Source organism: Saimiri boliviensis, chromosome 17 (genome assembly GCF_048565385.1).
Source record: "Saimiri boliviensis isolate mSaiBol1 chromosome 17, mSaiBol1.pri, whole genome shotgun sequence".
NCBI lineage: Eukaryota > Metazoa > Chordata > Mammalia > Primates > Cebidae > Saimiri > Saimiri boliviensis.
Window position 1 is genome coordinate 7,361,771 of NC_133465.1, and position 19,380 is coordinate 7,381,150.

General features: G+C 39.8%; 1 protein-coding gene and 1 pseudogene across 12 annotated transcripts in view; one reads left to right on the forward strand and one right to left on the reverse strand.

Annotated features, from left to right (window-relative positions):
* The window catches only part of LOC104651578 (small ribosomal subunit protein eS7-like), a 70,275-nt gene that overhangs the window by 21,367 nt on the left and 29,528 nt on the right, over positions 1-19,380 (reverse strand). For 6 of the 12 annotated variants that reach the window (XR_012514519.1, XR_012514521.1, XR_012514523.1 and 3 more), the window contains one exon: positions 19,177-19,374. The exons of 4 other annotated variants lie outside the window; for them this stretch is intronic. The gene's annotated coding sequence lies outside the window, so the exon portion shown is untranslated. Of the gene's footprint in view, positions 1-118; positions 3,271-19,176; positions 19,375-19,380 lie in introns of those variants that run through there. 2 more of the 12 variants (XR_012514517.1, XM_003929124.4) reach the window with 2 other exon arrangements.
* LOC141581788 (large ribosomal subunit protein eL32-like) lies at positions 1,017-1,422 on the forward strand (annotated as a pseudogene).

Sequence of the window (19,380 nt, forward strand, 5' to 3'; positions counted from 1 at the left end):
ACTTTCCAAGTACACACTCCTATTGTCTCCTTCCATGAACCCTACACCCCAGTCCCACAAAAAAACTTACTGTCCATCACAAGCACCTTGATAAGATTAAATTTCTCTGCCTTCGTACCTGGAGTTCCCTCTGCTTAGGATGCACTTTTCTCCTTATACATCTAGGGAGTTCTGTTCATTCTTCAAAATTCAGTCAGGAGTGAAATCAGTAGCATGGCAGAATAGGATGTTCCAGCTCTCATCCTCCCATAGAAAACAGCAGTTAAGGCAGGCAGTGACAGATGAGAATCACTATGTGGGAGGCCTGGAGTCTGGCTGAGGTTCCAGCGTCCCACTGGAGCAGATCAACCCAAGAGTGGAAGCACTGAAAAGGGGAACAAGTGCAGTTCCACCTTACCTGCATCATCCTTTCCCCAAGGAGGCACAGCTTGTGCTGAGAGCAGCTTTTTTGGCCTTCCATTTCTCCCACAGGGGAAGGTGAAAGCATAGCAAACACCTAGCTTCCCCAGACTTGAAGAACACTGACCAGGAGGCTCACTTATGTCTCTCCCTGCCCAGAATACAGATGACTGATCACCTAGGAACACGGAGAAGGGAGTAGAGTGCACAGAAAACTGGTATGTGGTTTCAACGACCAACCACAGATTCTGCCAATTAGCTTACAGACCCCAGCAGGAGATTTGCCCACAAATCCCACCAGATGACTCACCTGAGGAACCCCACCCAACAAGTCTATGCACCCTATATGACCCACCCCACCACGTATGGGGCCCAATACCATTGTGCATGACCCACATTAACTGCTGCAGAGAGAACATGAACATTAACAACAGGAATGGATCTTAGCAGCTGGCTCAACTCTGCTGGACTTACGAAAACATCAAGTAAAATGATATACGTACTATAGAAATCCCAAAAGGACCAGAGAAAGAGAAAGGGAAAGCAAGCTTATTTTAAAATATAATGTCTCTCTTCCTTGGCATTGCCAACGTGGCAGCCATCTCCTCCTTGGCATCATGGCCACCCTCAGACCCCTTGTAAAGTTCCAAGATCACAAAAAGAGAACCAAGAAGTTCATCCGGCACTAGTCAGATTGATATGTCAAAATTAAGCGTAACTGGCAGAAACCAGAGATATTGACAACAGGGTTCGCAGAAGGTTCAAGGGCCAGATCTTGATGCCCAACACTGGTTATGGGAGCAACAAAAAAACAAAGCACATGCTGCCCAGCAGCTTCCAGAAGTTCCTGGTCCACAACATGAAGGAGCTGGAAGTGCTGCTGACGTGCAACAAATCTTCCTGTGCTGAGATCGCTCACAATGTTTCCTCCAAGAACCGCAAAGCCATTGTGGAAAGAGCTGCCTGCTGGCCATCAGAGTCACCAACCCCAATGCCAGGCTGTGCAGTGAAGAAAATGAGTAGACAGCTCATGTGCACGTTCTGTGTTTAAATAAAACTGTAAAAACTACAAAAAGTAAAATAACAGAAAACTTTCCAAATCTGTAAAGAGGAAAAAAACACCCAGATCCATTAAACCCAAAGAACTCCATATACATTGAGAATAAAGAGGTCTTCACCAAGACACATTATAATCAAATAGTTAAAATCAAAGACAAAGAGAGTTTTTTTAATTTTTGTTTTATTTTATTTATTTTTTAACCTCCTCAAATTCTTTATACCGGAGAATTTTTAAAGCAGCAAAAGAAAAACAACTCAACACATACAAAGGAACCTCCATAAGACTATCAAAAACCCTGCAGACCAAGAGAAAGTGGAATGATACGCTCAACGTGCTGAAAGTAAAAAAAACTGCCAACCAAAAACATACCCAGCAAAGCCATCCTTCAAAAAGGAAAGAAAGATAAAGACCTTCCCAGACAAACCAAAACTGAGGAAGTTCATCACCCCTGGACTTGCCTAACAAGAAATGTGAAAGGGAGATCTTCAAGCTGAAATGAAAGGAACATGTATTAGCAACATGAAAACATATACTCACTGATAAACTTAAGTATAGTCAAACTCAGAATTCTCTAATATTGTGATGATGGTATGTAGTTGGATACACAATATAAAAAGATGTAAATTGTGTTATAAATAACACAAAATATGGGGGAGAAGTGAAAGTGTATAGTCTTTGTATGTAATAAAAATTGTTATTAACTTAAAATAGACTATTATAACTGCAAGATGTTTTATGTAAGCCTCATGGTAATTACGCACACACAAAAACCTGTAGTAGACACAAAACAGATAAAAAGAAAAGAATCAAAGCACACTACCACAAATAATAATAATAAAGAAGCCACAAAGGAAGACAACAAGAGAGGAAGAAAGGAACTACAATTAACAAAATAGCAATAGTAAGTCCTTACCTATCAATTATTACTTTAAATGTATATAGATTAAATTCTCTCATCAAGAGGCATAGAGTGGATACATGGATTTTTAAAAATAAGACCCAACTATATGCTGTCTACAAGAGACTCACTTTAGATTTAAGAACACAAATAGCCTGAAAATGAATGGAAGAAAACCACATCCCATAAAAATAATGACCAAAAGAGAGCAAAGGTGGCTATACTTATATGAGATAAAATAGACTTCAAGTCAAAAACTTTTATATATAAGAGACAAAGAAAGTCATTATATATACTAACAAAAGGATCAATTCATCAGGAAGACATAAAATAGTAATACATAGTAGAAGAAATCCATACCCCACCCAACAATGGATGGATCATCCAGACAGAAAATAAATAAGGAAACAGTGGAATTAAACACTAGATACAAAACAGATATAATGAACATATACGTAACATTCTATCCAACAGAAGCAAAATACACATTCTTCTTAAGCCACATGGAACATTCTCCAGGATAGATCACATGTTAAGCAACAAAATAAATCTTGACAAATTTATGAAGATTGATATCATGTGAAATATCTTTTTCAATCACAATGAAATGAAACTAGAAATCAGTAATAGGAGAAAAACTGGAAAACTCACAAATATGCAGAAATTAAGCAACACAATCCTGAAAAACCAATGGGTCAAAGAAGAAATTAAAAGAAGAGACAAAAATATCTTGAAACAAACAAAACTGTAAAAAAAATGGGATGTATGGGAGGCAGCAAAAACAGTTATTGAAGGGAAGTTTATAGCAACAAATGATTACATTAATAAAAGAAAAGATCTCACATAAACAACCTAAAGTTACACCCCAAAGAAATAGAAAAATAAATACAAAGCCCAAAGTTAGTAAAAGGAATAATAAAATGTAGAACAGAAATAAATGAAATAGAGACAAGAAAAACAATTTTTAAAAATCAACAAGAGTCGGTTTTTTGAAAAAAACAAAATTGACAAACCCTTAGCTAAACTAAGAAAAAAAAGAGATGAGATGTAAATAAAATTATAAATGAAAGATGAGTCATTCCAACTGATACCACAAAAATACAAAGGATCATAAGAGGCTACTGTGACCAATTATACACCAACAAATTGGGTAGCATAAAAAATGGATAAATTCTCAGAACTTAACAACCTACAAAACTAAGTCAGGAGAAAAATCTGAACAGAGCACTAATAAAGACTAGATGGCTTCACTGCTGAATTCTACAAACCTTTAAAGAAGAATTAATGCCAGTCTTTCTCAAATTTTTCCAAAAATTAAAGAGGAGGGAACACTTCTAAACTCTTTTTACAAGACCAGCATTACTCTGATCCCAAAGCCAGATAAAAACACTACAAGAAAAGAAAATTACAAGGCAATATCCCTGATAAACACAAATACAAAAATCCTCAATAAAAATGCTGGCAAACAAAATTCAACAATACATTCAAAGCATAATACACCATGATCAAGTTAGATTTATTCCTGGGATGAGATGGTTTAAAATACACAAATCAATAAACGTGATCCATTACATTAACAGATTAGAAAATAAAAATGATCTCAATAGATGCATAAAAAGAATTTGACAAAACTTAACATCTTTTCAAGATAAAATTTCTCAACAAATTAGGTACTGAATAATGTAACTCAACATCATAAGGCCATACATGACAAGCCTACAGCTAATCATACTCAACAGTGAAAGTCAAAAGTTTTCCTCTAAGATCAGGAACAAGCAAGGATATCCATTCTCACTACTTCTTGTACCATGAAGTAGCACTAGAAGTCCTAGCCAGAGCAATTAGGCAGAAAAAGAATGAAATGGCATCCAAATAGAAAAGGAAAAAGTTAAATTGTCTCATTTGCTAACATGATCTTTCTTATATGTAGAAAACCCTAAAGATTCCACCAAAAAAAAAAAAACTGCTAAAACTAATAAATAAATTGAGTAAAGTTGCAGGCTATAAAGATCAACCTAAAAATATCAGTATCATTTCCATATCCTGACAATGAACTATCCAAAAAAGAAACTGAGATAGCAATTCCGTTTGCAATAATATCAAGAAGAATAAAATACTTAGGAATAAACTTAAATAAGGAGGTGAAAGACCTGTACCCTGAAAACTACAAAACATTAATGAAATACACTGGAAAGTCACAAATAAATGTAAAGATATCTGCAAGACAGTTATTGGGTGGGGGAGTCTTGTACTGATTCAGTTCTTCCCCCTTTCTTGCTTGTAGTTCCCAAAAATAACTATACAATGTGCTGGGAATTCAGCATCCTGAGCTAAGGAGTTGGCCAGAACAGCCCAAGCTCTATTCCAGTCCCCGCTAGAAATAAGATGTCCTTCAATGCTTTAGCCCAGTATGTCACATACCCCAGGGTATTAAAAAAATAAATTAAAAAACCCAGCCAGGTGCAGTGGCTCATGCCTATAATCCCAGCACTCTGGGAGACCAGCCTGGGCTACAGGGCGAAACCCCATCTTTACTAAAAATATGAAAATTAACCAGGCCTGGTGGTGCATTCCTTTAGTCCCAACTATACAGGAGGCTGAGGCAGGAGAATCTCCCAGGAGGTGGAGGTTGCAGTGAGCGGAGATAGTCCCACTGCACTCCAGTCCTGGCAACGGAGTGAGACCCTGTCTGAAAAGAAAAAGCCAGAGGAGACTGCTTTTTTCGGGGAGGCCCCTCAGCTGCAGTACAGGCGGAGCACGTCCATATGACACTCCGTCCACCACAGCACCTTTCCAGAGACGGGGAATGCTTGCAGTCAACACTGGGCTTTCGTTGTCCCTTGCTGCCTATCTGTAGTTAATAAATTCATTACATTTAATTTGTTGCATATAAGTGGGTTCAGTCTTACTGGACTCAGAGAAGTTGGTAATCAGTGCACAGTGAACTTATTCCACAAAATCCCATGTCCATGAACGGGAAGAATCAATACTGTCAAAATGTCTATATTACCCAAAGCAATCTAAAGATCCATTGCAACTCCATTCAAAATTCCAATGGCATTTTTCACAGAAATAGGAAAAAAAAAATCCCGAAACTTGCACTGAGCTACAAAAGACCTCTAATATCTAAAGCAGTTGTGAACAAGAATTAAAAGGCTGAACATAAACATTTAAAAAAAATGGAATTCAACCTTATTTATACCATACACAAAAGTCAACTCAAAATGGATTAAAAACTTAAACGTAAGATCTAAAATCATAAAAATTTTAGAAGAAAACTTATGGGAAAGCTCCAGGACACTGGTCTTAGCAATAATTTGAGGGGCTGGGGAGTCCATCAAAATCCATATCCATTTTGGATATGGTACCAAAAGCACAAGCAACCAAAGCAAAAATAAATAGGAATATATCAAATTAAGAAGTTTCTACACAGCAGAGAAAACAATTAACAAAATGAAAAAGCAACCACAGGATGGGAAAAAATATTTGCATACCATGTATCTGATAAGGGGTTAATAGTCCAAATATATAAGCAACTCATACAACTCAACAGTAAAAAACAACCTGGTTTTAAAGTGGGCAAAATACCTGAACAAACATTTTTCCAAAGGAGACATGCAAATGGCCAACAGGCATATAGAAAGGAGCTGAACATCAGTCATCTTCAAGGAAATGCAAGTCAAAATTACAATGATATGTAATCTGACACCTGTCAGCATGAGCATTATCCAAAATTCAAAACTAGCAAGTGCCGGTAAGGATGTGGGGAAAGGGAACTCTTATACATTGTTGGTGGAAATATATATTGGAACAACTATTATGGAAAAGAGTGTGGTGGTTCCTCAAAAAATTAAAAATAGGACTACCAAATGATTCAGCAACTCACATCTGGGCACATATCTGAAGGAAACAAATCAGTGTCTCAGAGAGATGTCTGCACTGCCATGAGCACTGCTGCATTCTTTGCAATATTCAAGGTGTGAAAACAACTTAAATGTCCACTGATGGATGAATAGACAACAAAATTGCGGCATATACATATGATGGAATATTATTCAGCATTTTTAAAAAGGAAATGATTCCATTTGTGATGATCATATGGACCTAGAGGGCACTATTTTAAGTTAAATAAGGCAAGCACAGAAAGATAAGTTCGGTATGATCTCACCTACATGTGAAATATAAAACAGTCAAATTCAGGCAGGGTGCGGTGGCTCACGCCTGTAATCCCGGCACTTTGGGAGGACAAGGCAAGACAAGTACCTGACATCAGGAGTTCAAGACCCAGCCTGGCCAACATGGTGAAACTCTGTCTCTACTAAAAATACAAAAATTAGCTGGGCATCGTGGCAGGTGCCTGTAAGCCCAGCTACTCAAGAGGCTGAGACAGAATAGCTTGAACCCAGGAGGCGGAGGCTGCAGTAAGCCAAGATCACGCCACTGCACTACAGCCTGGGTGACAGAGTAAGACTCTGTTTCAAAAAAAAGAAAAAAGTCAAATTCCTAGAAGCAGAGGGTAGAATGGTGGTTGCAAGGGATGCAGGGAGGGGAAACTGGGGAGGGGGTGATGACTGATGACGGGGTACAAAGCTTCAATTATGCCAGATAAGTAAGTTTGGGAAATCTACTACATGGCATACTGCCTGTAGCTAACAATACTGTATTTTGTACTTAAAATTGCTAAAAGATTTTATGTTAAGTGTTTTTGCCAAAAAAAAAAAAAAAAAAAAAGAGCCACTTACCATCATCATCATTATCACAGAAGGGGACAGGAGGAAACTTTGGGAGATGATGATGTGTTTGATGCTAATGCTGGCTTCGCAGGCACGTATCTATCTGCAAATTCATTGGATGTATACATTAAATATGAATAGCTTTTCATGTCAATCATAACTCAATAAAAGTGCTTTTAAACTTTTTTTTAAGACTTCAGTATTAAATTATCATTGAAAACTCCCCTGACCCTTTCAATCTCTGCACTCCTAGGCTTCAGTCAGCATTCTTCAACATTTTATTTCTGTTGCCACTGCAAGCTTCTTTTCCCAGTAGACACTGGATCATAATAGTAATAGTATTATAGGCCGGGCGTGGTGGCTCATGCCTGTAATCCCAGCACTTTGGGAGGCTGAGGCCGGTGGATCACATGGTTAGGAGTTCAAGACCATCCTGGTCAACATGGTGAAACATCGTCTCTACTAAAAATACAAAAATTAGCTGGGTGTGGTGGTACGTGCCTGTCATCCCAGCTACTCAGAAGGCTGAGGCATGAGAATCACTTGAACCCAGGAGGCAGAGGCTGCAGTGAGCCGAGATTGTGACACCACACTCCAGCCTGGCAACAGAAGGAGACTCTGTCTCAAAAGAATAATAATAATAATAGTATTATCATACACTAATCCAGTGTTTATTGGTTACTATTCCAATCATTTCTCTTGTATTGACCTTTAATTTTCCCAAAAATCATCTACTCTAGATACTTTTTTCACAATTTACAAATGAAGAAACTGAGACACAAAGAAGATGAAATAACTTTCCCAAGGTGACACATCTAGTAATGACAGAGACAGGACTGCAAACAATGGTGGTCTGAATCCGTAGTCTGCGCTCTTAGCAACTATTCTATGCAGAACAGCCTCTCTACATAAAGTGTTGTGTGCTTGGCTGCAATCTCTGCCTGACTTCATTTTAAAATGTGCCAAATGCATTTGTCTAAAGAATGCATTTTAGCCGGGCGCGGTGGCTCACGCCTGTAATCCCAGCACTTTGGGAGGCCGAGGCAGGTGGATCACGAGGTCAAGAGATCGAGACCATCCTGGTCAACATGGTGAAACCCCATCTCTACTAAAAATACAAAAAATCAGCTGGGCATGGTGGCGCGTGCCTGTAATCCCAGCTACTCAGGAGGCTGAGGCAGGAGAATTGCCTGAACCCAGGAGGCGGAGGTTGCGGTGAGCCGAGATCGCGCCATTGCACTCCAGCCTGGGTAACAAGAGTGAAACTCCGTCTCAAAAAAAAAAAAAAAAAAAAAAAGAATGCATTTTAAGTTGTAATAAATCAATGAAAAGCCAACAAGGATTCAAGATATGTACTATGACCGAATTTTAAAAGGAAGAAAGAATTTTAAAATGTAGAAAGTGGTTAAAAAAACAACTGCAGAAAGGATGGAAAGAGGGAGGGAAGGAAGAAGGAAAAAGGATAGAAGGACAGAGAAAAGAAAGTAGAAAGAAAAAAAAAAAAACCGGTTTCAAAGTCACAAGAAATGACCAAAATTGAAAATTAAAATTTTACAAAATGCTGAGAAATGCTAACACGTAAATAAATAATAAAGAAGTACACCACGCCCATGGATCAGAAGACTCAGTATAGTTAAATTCTCGGCTGGGCGTGGTGGCTCATTCCTGTAATCCCAGCACTTTGGGAGGCTGAGAGGGCAGATCACCTGAGGTCAGGAGTTCAAGACCAGCATGGCCAACATGGTGAAACCCCATCTCTACAAAAATACAAAAATTAGCCAGACATGATGGTGGGTGCCTGCAATCCCAGCTACTCAGGAGGCTGAGGCAGGAGAATTGCTTCAACCTGAGAGGTAGAGGTTGCAGTGAGCTGAGATCACACCATTACCCTCCAGTCTGGGCAACAGAGCAAGACTCGGCTAGATGCATATATATATATATATATATATATATATATATATATATATATGCAGTCAGGAGTTCAAGACCATCCTAGATTGACCTAGGCATCAATAAAAATCAAAACAGCTATTTTATAGAAAGGGATAAGCAGACTCTCAAGTTAAAATAGAAAAGCAAACGATCTAGAATATCCAAAGCAATCTAGAAAAATAAGAACAAAGTTGGAAGACTTATACTGTCTGACTTTCAAGACTTAGCTAACTATAAAGCTAGCTCAGCAGTAGATATTAATATGTGAAATAGTCATATATATTATTAGTAAGAATATTGCTAATATTCAGGATAGACATATAGATCAACAGGATAGAGTCCAGAAATAGACCTATGTGTATATAATCAATCGATTTTCAACAAAAATATCAAGATAATTAGAATAATCTTCACAAAAAGGTGCTGGAATAATTGGATACCCATATGCAAAACAATGGATCTCAACCTTTATCTCATGCCATATAAAAAATAACTCAAAATAAATAATAAACCTCAGTATATAAATTGGAGCTATAAAACTTTTAGACAGAAACATAGTAAAGAAATGTTATGACTTTGGTTCAAGCAGTTTTCTTAGATAAGACACAAAAATATAAGCTACAAAAGAAAAAAAACTTTATCAAAATTTAAAACATGTTATCTCCAAAAGACACAGTTAAGACAATGAACATTTCAAGTCCAATAAAGCAGCACTGTTTACAATAGCAAAGACCTGGAACCAAGCCAAATGCCCATCGATGATAAACTGGACAGGGAAAATGTGGCACATATACACCATGGAATATTATGCAGCCATCAAAAACGATGAGTTCGTGTCCTTTGTAGGGACTTGGATGAACCTGGAAACCATCGTTCTCAGCAAACTGACACAAGAACAGAAAATCAAACACCGCATGTTCTCACTCATAGGCAGGTGTTGAACAATGAGAACTCATGGACACAGGGAGGGGAGCACTACACACTGGGGTCTGTTGGGGGGAAATAGGGGAGGGACAGTGGGGGGTGGGGATTTGGGGAGGGATAGCATGGGGAGAAATGCCAGATATAGGTGATGGGGAGGAAGGCAGCAAACCACACTGCCATGTGTGTACCTATGCAACGATCTTGCATGTTCTTCACATGTACCCCAAAACCTAAAATGCAATAAAATAAATTTTTTTAAAAAGACAGCAAAAATACAAAGCACAGACTGAGAGGAAAAAAATTGTAAAACATGTATCTAATGAAAGATTGTATTCTGAATATATAAAGAGCTTCTTCAACTTTATAACCAGAAGACAACCCAATTAAAAAAAAAAAAACAAAAAAAAAAACTAGGCCAAATATGTTAACAGACACTTCACTGAATGAGCTATATGAATGGCAAATACGTACATGAAAAGATGTTCAACACCATCAGTCACCAGAGAAACGCAAATTAAAATTAGAATGACTAACACTTAAAAGACTATTAAAACCAAGCATTGGTGAGGTTGCAGAGCAACTGGAACGTTGCTGATAGGAAAGTAACATGGTACAACTACTGTGACAAAATTTGACAATGTCTCATAAAGTTAAACATGCAATTACCACATGACTCAGCAATTCCACTCCTAGGTGTTTACCCAAGAGAAGTGAAAACATAGTCCACACAAAGACCTGACAACATATATTCGTAACAGCAATAAATTACGTTCAAAGCAGCACTGTTTCATAAAGCCAAAAGCTGGAGGCAAGTTCATCAACAGGTTGATGAAATGGACGATCAAACTGTGACATTTCTATGTAATGAAATATTGCCCAGCTATAAAAAGGAATGAACTTAAGATTAAATAGAGGCACTTCTTCCTATACCTCCCACTAAGTATATCTAAAAGCCATGGATATTATAGATAAAACAAACACTAAAAGACTCTTAAAGGTGGAGAGAAGACACACCAGGTAGAGACCTTGGGACCTCAGGAATGACATGGCAGTGAGTTCCCTGGGTTTTCTTTTATTCCTCGTCTATCTGGAACTGGATGCTGGAGAAATCACTGGAAAGACCAATGGGCACAAACCAAAGAAATCCCCAAGAAAGCCTGGTCTCTCTGGCCAAAAGACCAGAAAAGGGGTAACCTGGCAAGACAGAAAACTCTTAAACAAAGTCATCACACCATCCCGGCCAAACTTCATGGGAAAGATCACCCTGTTGTCATCCCATTTAGCAAGTGCTGAGTGGCGGCCTGGATCTCTGCCCTCACCTACCTGGGACAAGGCACACTTAAAATTCCCCTGCTGGGGCTGGGCGCGGCGGCTCAAGCCTGTAATCCACCACTTTGGGAGGCCAAGGCGGGTGGATCACGAGGTCAAGAGATCGAGACCATCCTGGTCAACATGGTGAAACTCCATCTCTACTAAAAAAAATACAAAAATTAGCTGGGCATGGTGGCGCATGCCTGTAGTCCCAGCTTCTCGGGAGGCTGAGGAAGGAGAATTGCCTGAACCAGGAGGCGGAGGTTGCGGTGAGCCGAGATCATGCCATTGCACTCCAGCCTGAGTAACGAGCGAAACTCCGTCTCAAAAAAAAAAAAAAAAAAAATTCCCCTGCTGGGCCGGGCGCAGTGGCTCACACCTGTAATTCCAGCACTTTGGGAGGCCAAGGCAGGTGGATCACTTGAGGTCAGGAATTCGAGACCAGCTTGGCCAACATAGTGAAACCCTGTCTTTACTAAAAATACAAAAATTAGTGGGTGTGGTGGCCCATTCCTGTAATCCCAGTTACTCAGGAGGCTGAGGCAGGAAAATCGCTTGAACCTGGGAGGTGAAGTTTGCAGTGAGCCAAGATTACACCACTGCACTCCAGCCTGGGCAGCAGACCAAGATCCATCTCAAAGAAAAAAAAAAAATCCCCTGCTGGGGTATTATCAGACAAGGTGAAGTGGAGATCCAGAACTTGCCTCCTCACTTGGTGGTGACATGGCACCCTCCTCCAAAATGTCAGGAGACACCACACAGAGATCCTGGACTTCCATTCTCACCAAACAGTAACAAGGTGCCACTCCTCTCCACCGGAATCAAAGGAGGTCAAGAGAGAAGCTGGAACTTTAGCCACCATCCAGGAGTAACATGGCCTTCTCCCACCCACCAAAGTCTCAGGGAAGACCTGTGGGGAGCAGTGGGCAAGGTGCTTCTTCCCCTCCGAGCCAGTATGTTTTCCATCGAGACTTACTGGGGAAGCTGGGCCTCCCCAAAACCTGGCAGTAATGAGGCCATACCCACTTCCTTGATCACGGTGGTGTCAGAGTAAGCCTGCTTTAGAAAAGATTTAAATAAGATTCAGAATGTCACACCATAATGTCAAAAATGTCTCCCTGATAAAACCAAAAACCACCCGTCATACCAAGAATCAGGAAGATCTCAACTAGAGTGAGAGAAGAGAATTGACACCAACACCAAGATGACACAGATGTTGAAATTAACTGACAAGAATTTTTAAACAGGCATCACAAAAATGTTTCAATGGGCTGGACATGGTGGCTCATGCCTGTAATCCCAACATTCTGGGAGGCCAAGGTGGGCAGATGACTTGAGGTCAGGAGTTCAAGATCAGCCTGGCTAATATGGTGAAACCCCATCTCTACAAAGAATACAAAAAAGTTAGCCAAGCATGGTGGTGTACACTTGTAGTCCTAGCTACATGGGAGGCTGAGGCAGAAGAATCACTTGAACTCAGGAGTTAGAGGTTGCAGTGTGCTGAGATGGAGGTATTACACTCCAGCCTAGGTGACAGACCGAAACTTTGTCTCAAAAAGAAAAAAAAAGAGAGAGAGAGAGGGAGAGAGAGGTTTCAATAAGCAATTATAAACACACTTGAAACAAATAGAAAATGAAAAATCTCAGCCGAGAAACAAAAAATTCGAAAAGAACCAAATGGAAATTTTAGAACTGAAAAATACAATAACCAAGATAAAAAGCTCAGTGTATGGACTTAATAGCAGAATGGGAGAAACAGAGAAGAAAAATTAGTGAAATGAAAGAATAGAAATGACCCAATCTGAACGACAGAAAGAAAATAGGCAGGAAAAATAAAAAGAATCTCAGGGACCTGAGGGGTTAACAGAGGATCCACCATTCACCTCGCTTTAGTCACCAAAGGAGAGGAGACGGACGGTGGAGCCCAAAAAATATTCACAAAAATAAGAGATGAAATCTCCCCAAATTTGACAAAAAATCTAAACCTACCTTAGCAAACCCCAAACAGAATAAGCTCAGAGAAATCAATGCCAAAGACACATCATAATCAAATTTCTGAAAACTATAAAGACAAAACAATTTCAAAAACAATGAGAGAGGCATTCCATATGAATTTTAGAATTTTTTTTTTTCTAATTCTGTGAAGAATGACATTGGTAGCTTGATAAGAATAGCACTGAATCTGTAAATTGCTTTGGGCAGTATAGCCATTCTAATGATACTGATTCTTCCAAACCATAAGCATATTTTTCCATTTATTTGTGTCATCTATGATTTCTTTCAGGAGTGTTTTGTAGCTCTCCTTGTAGAGATCTTTCGCTTTATTGATTAGCCGTATTCCCATGTATTTCATTTTCTTCGTGGCTACTGGAATGGGATTGTGCTCTTGACTTGACTCTCAATCTAGATTCTACGTTATTGGTGTATAGAAATGCAACAATCCTGAGACTTTGCTAAAATCATTTTTCAGATCTGATAGCCTTTTGGCAGATTCTTTAGGGTTTTCTAAGTATAAAATAATATTGTCAGTGAGGAGATATAGTTTGACTTCTTTTCCTATTTCTTTTATTATTATTTTTCTTTCTCTTGCATGATTGCTCTGGCTGGGACTTTCAATACATTTTTTTGAATAGGAGTTGTGAGAGCGGGCATCCTTGCCTTGCTCCAATTCTCAAGATAAATTTCTTCCAGCTTTTGCTCATTCAGTACTATATCGGCTGCGGGTGTGTCATTGATGGCTCATATTATTTTGAGGTATATTCCTTCAATGCTTAGTTTGCTGAGAGCTTTTATGAGGAAGGAATGTTAGATTTTATCAAAAGCTTTTGCTGCATCTGTTGAGATGACCACATGATTTTTGTTTTTAATTCTGTCTACGTGGTGAATCACATTTATCAATTCATATGTTGCCCAACCTTGCCTCCCAGGAATAAAGCCCACCAAATCATGGTGAATTAACTTTTGAATGCACTGCTAGATTCAGTTTGCTAATATTTTGTTGAGGAATTTTGTGTCTGTACTCATCAGGAATATTGATTGACCTTAAGTTTTCTTTTTATCATCGTGTCTCTGCCAGATTGTGGTATTAGGATGATGCTGGCTTTGTAGAATGAGTTAGAGAGGAGTCCCCCCTCCATGATTTGGGGAAATATTTTCAGTAGGATTGGTACCAGCTCTTCTTTGTACATCTGATAGAATTTTTGAATCCATCTGGTCTGGGGCTTTTTTTGGTTGGTAATTTTTGTTTTGTTTTGTTTTGTTTTGTTTTGTTGACTGATTCCATTTCAGAACTCATTATTGGTCTGTTTAGGGTTTTAATTTCTTCCTGGTTTGACCTCAGGAGGTTGTGTGTTTCCAAGAATTTATCCATTTCTTCTAGATCTTCTAGTTTGCGTGCACAGAGGTGTTCATAATATACACAGGTATATAAATCTGCTGAAATTTGGAAATGTACATTGGAAATAAACACACTGTATTGTAAATGAGCTATACCTCAAATACACTTGATGTAAAATCCCTTCATAGAATTAGATAATCAAATTATGTTATTTTATGAAAAAGAACAGAATAATTTAGAATATGATAAAATATTTAACTGTACATTTTTTTGTTATAAAATATGGCATATTTGGCCATTTTGGTTTAAGATGACTGAGAACGTCAAATCCAATTGTAAGACATATTCTCCACATATGCAAAAGCCTTACTAACATTGATACCTTTTATAAAAGTCACAAATTGTGCATCCTCATACCCTCAAAGTCTGATAGGTGCAACTTTAAAAGCCTATTTTCACTGATCAATCACTTCCATGGCTGTGCAGAAGTGTATCCCACTAGCAGCCAGAAAGCAATCACAGTTGTACAGATACAACGAGGGGGAAATGCTTCTTCAGTAGGAGAGTTTGTCCATATACTCTACTCAGATTACAGGAGACTGAGATGCAGCTACTACCTGAAATATTCTACTTAGCCATTATACACAAGTGCGGGGACATCACAAATAACCCCAGAGAGAACCCCAAACCTAAAAATTGTAAAACAGATTTCAAAACATTGGTAGTAAATTCTCTGTGCTATCTTTGCAATTTTCCTGTCAATCTAAAACCATTCTAAAATTTAAAGTTGGTTTTGTTTTTTTTTTTTTGAGACACAGTCTTGCTCTGTCGCCAGGCTGGAGTGCAGTGGCACAGTCTTGGCTCACTGCAACCTCCACCTCCTGGGTTCAAGTGATCCTTCCACCTCAGCCTCCCAAGTAGCTGGGACTACAGGCATGTGCCACCATGCCTGGCTAATTTTTGTATTTTTAGTAGAGACGGGGTTTCGCCATGTTGGCCAGGATGGTCTCGATCTCTTGACCTCGCGATCTGGCCACCTTGGCCTCCCAAAGTGCTGGGATTACAGGCGTGAGCCACCATGCCCAGCCTTAAAGTTTATTTTTTAAAGCTATTGTTTTATAAAATAAATCATTGAATACTTTGAATGTTGGTAACACAGTGGCACAAGAAGAAGGTGTGACATTTCTGAATCACATATCAGTGGAATCTTGATGTCGCCAACTTTACATGCTACTTTTTGATGTTAGGTGGAGACCACAAGTACGCATAGATTAATGCTGTAAAGCAGATGTCTGCAAGGGAGACTTCAAAAACCCCACCCAAGACATACTCCCAAACAAAACATCGCTGCTGCTTGCAAAAACACCTCCAGGTACCAGAAACCACTGAAAAGATGATAAATATTACCATAAAATTAACGCAAACCAGCTGGCCAGTGGTAAGGTGATCTCTACATAATGATAAATTTGGAAGATTATCTGTGTAAAAATACAAGTTGAATAGGAGATGACCGACTTTAAAGTACCCCCTCTAGGAGCTGCTGGACAGAACTTCGATATGATTTGACGGGCCCTCCAAATCTCATGTTGAAATGTGACCCCAAAGTTGGAGGTAGACCTAATGGGAGATGTTTGGGTCACAGGAGCAGATATCTAGCAAATGGCTTCATGCCATCCCTGGAGTAATGAGCGGTAATGAGTCCCTACAAGACCTGGTTGTTTCAAAGACTGTAATACCTTCTCCCTCTCTCTCTTGCTTGCTCTCTTGCCATATGACATGTCTGCTCCCCCTTTCCCTTTCAACACGACTGGAAACTTCCTGAGGCCCTCACCAAAAGCAGATGCTGGCACTATACTTCTTACACAGCCTGCGGAACTGTGAGCCAAATAAACCTCTTTGGTTTATAAATTACCCAGCCTCAGGTATTCCCTAATAGCAACACAAAACAGACTTAATACTAATACAACTATCTTCTATCCATCCGAAATGTAATGGGCAGAAACCAAGATAATAATAAAATAATAAATTCTCCAGAAAAAAAGGGGGTTGCTACTTCCAACTACATGAAGAATTTTAAAAGAAATATTAAATAGTGAGTCAAAGTGAAACTACAGACCAGGTGCAGTGGCTCACACCTGTAATCCCAACACTTTGGGAGGACGAGGTGGGCAGATCACGAGGTCAAGAGATCAAGACCAGCCTGGCCAATACGGTGAAACCCCGTCTCTACTAAAAATACAAAAATTAGCCAGGTGTGGTGGCGTGTGCCTATAATCCCAGCTATTCGGGAGGCCTAGGCAAAAGAATAACTTGAATGCAGGAGGTGGAGATTGCAATGAACAGAGATCGTGCCACTGCACTCCAGCCTCGTGACAGAACAAAACTCTGTCTCAAAAAAAAAAAAAAAAAAAAAAATGAAACTATAAGGCCAATCACTAGGCAGTTTTCTTATACCCAAATGCAGTGACCTTTATCCTGGCTGACTCACCCATAGAAACATGAAAAAAACCTAGGAGGTGCCAATTTCCCACCCCTGAGGGGTGAAGGTTCCAGCAATTTAGAGAAAATATCCCCTGAAAAAGGATTCAGGTATGAGGATAGCAAGAAATTCAGTCCACATGCAAAACTCACTTGCACACATCCTGGACTGGCCAGGAAGCACACCACTGTCAGGTTGGTGCACTGTTTGAAGTCAGTGGTTCTGTAGGCCCACTCTACAGGTGCCCCGGTGCTCCAGCCTAGAGACCGTACCTCCGCTTCACCTCTTGCACTAGTCAGGACTCTTTGGTTCCCATGTAACAGAAAGTGAATTCAAAGTGGCTTTTTAAAATAGGCATTCTTAGGCCGGGCACCGTAGCTCACACCTGTAATCCCAGCAGTTTGGGAGGCCAAGGTGGGCAGATCACCTGAGATGCAGGAGTTCAAGACCAGCCTGGCCAACATGGTGAAAACCCATCTAAAATACAAAATTAGCCAGGCATGGTGGTGTGTGCCTGTAATCCCAGCTACTAGGAAGGCTGAGGCAGGTGAACCGCCTGAACCCAGGAGGCAGAGGTTGCAGTAAGCCAAGATCATGTCATTGCACTCCGGCCTGGGCAACGAGAGCGAAAACCCATCTCAAAAAAAAATAATAATAATACAAAACAAAATAGGCATTCTTGTCTCACCTAAGTTGGAGGGAAACAGAAAAGAAACAATAAAAATAAAAGGCATCTATTGGTTCCTATAACATAAAAGATCAGGGTTAGTCTGACCTCAGGCATAGCTGGATCAAGGGGTTCAAACAATATCATCAGGATGCACACTCACTCTCTCACTTCCTCTCCATGACCTTGCTTTGCTTTCCTGTATGTTGGCTTTATTTTCTGATAGGCTTTTTCCAAGAGGGTCACTGGAGTCAACAGATCTATAGTCTACCACACTGGCAGTCACCATGGAAACACAAAGATTTCGTTCTGTTTCCATCAAAACCCCAGAAAAAGCCTCTTTAGCTCTGATTAGCCCATCCTGGACCATATGTCCATCTCGGAACCAATCACTGTCCAAGAAGATGTGACACTCTCATTGGCCAGTGTTCACTGGAGAGCTACTCTCCTAGCAGTAGACTAGCAGAAAAATAGCAAGACGCCCTGAAATTCACCAGAAATACCATATGAGAGTAAAAGCAACAACAGCTAAAGAGAACAGGAATCTCTGGCTGACTGAGCAGGTTTTCAGGCTTTGTTCTTCCCCAGATAATAAGAAGTACTAACCCATAAAACTTCATAAGCCTCTCTAAGGAGTCTGGAGTTGTTATGAGTTATTATACGTAAAAAGCACTCAGAAGAGCATCTGGCTCAGAGTAAGTAGTATAAAACTGTTAGCTAACATCATGGAAGAAGGGCCCTGGAGAAGGGAAAAGAACATATCCTAGTAGTCAGGTTGAAGACACCGAATCGTTTAATCTAAATATTAAAAGGAATGTAACCTAATTTTCTAACAAACTGGTGAAGCTGGATATACGAGTTAAACTACTTTTTGCTTCTTTGATTCATAATTTGAGAATGACAAAACTGTTTTCAAATAAAACTTTTCCATCACCAACACAAGGGGATTTGATATAAAAATAAAATATCTGGCCAGGTCCAGTGGCTCATATCTGTAATCTCAGCACTTTGGGAGACTGAGGCAGAAGGATCCCTTGAGTCCAGGAGTTTGAGACCAGCTGGGTAACGTAGGTTGACGCCTGTCTCTACAAAAATAAGAAAATTAGCTGAGTGTGGTGATGTATGCCTATGGTTTCAGCTACTTGGGAGGCTGAGGCAGGAAGATCACTTGGAGCCAGGAGATGGAGCCTGCAGTGAGCCACGATCACATCACCGCATTCCAGCCTAGGTAACAGAGTGAGACTCCATCTCAAAAAAAAAAAAAAAAAAAAAAAAAAGAGAGAGAGAGAGAGAGAGAGAGAGAGCTGGCAGAGCAGAGCTTGGAAAGGAGATGAAACAATGAGAGGTTGTTTTACATAATAAAAGAATACAGACTTCCCCCAATTATACTAAACAGAAAAAAGATAAAATAAGATTTTCCACAACAAGGCACTCACGGATAGTAAGGGAGGTGCTATGGGTCAAGTCAGACAGAGAGAAATTTCTGGTGGCTGGAACGGTTACAAAATAGTAAGAATATAGCCAGGTGTGATGGCATACCCCTGTGATCCCAGCTACTTGGGAGGCTGAGGCAGGAAGATGGCTTGAGGCCAGGGTTTCAAAGCCAGCCTGGGCAATATGGCAGGACACTGTCTCTGAAA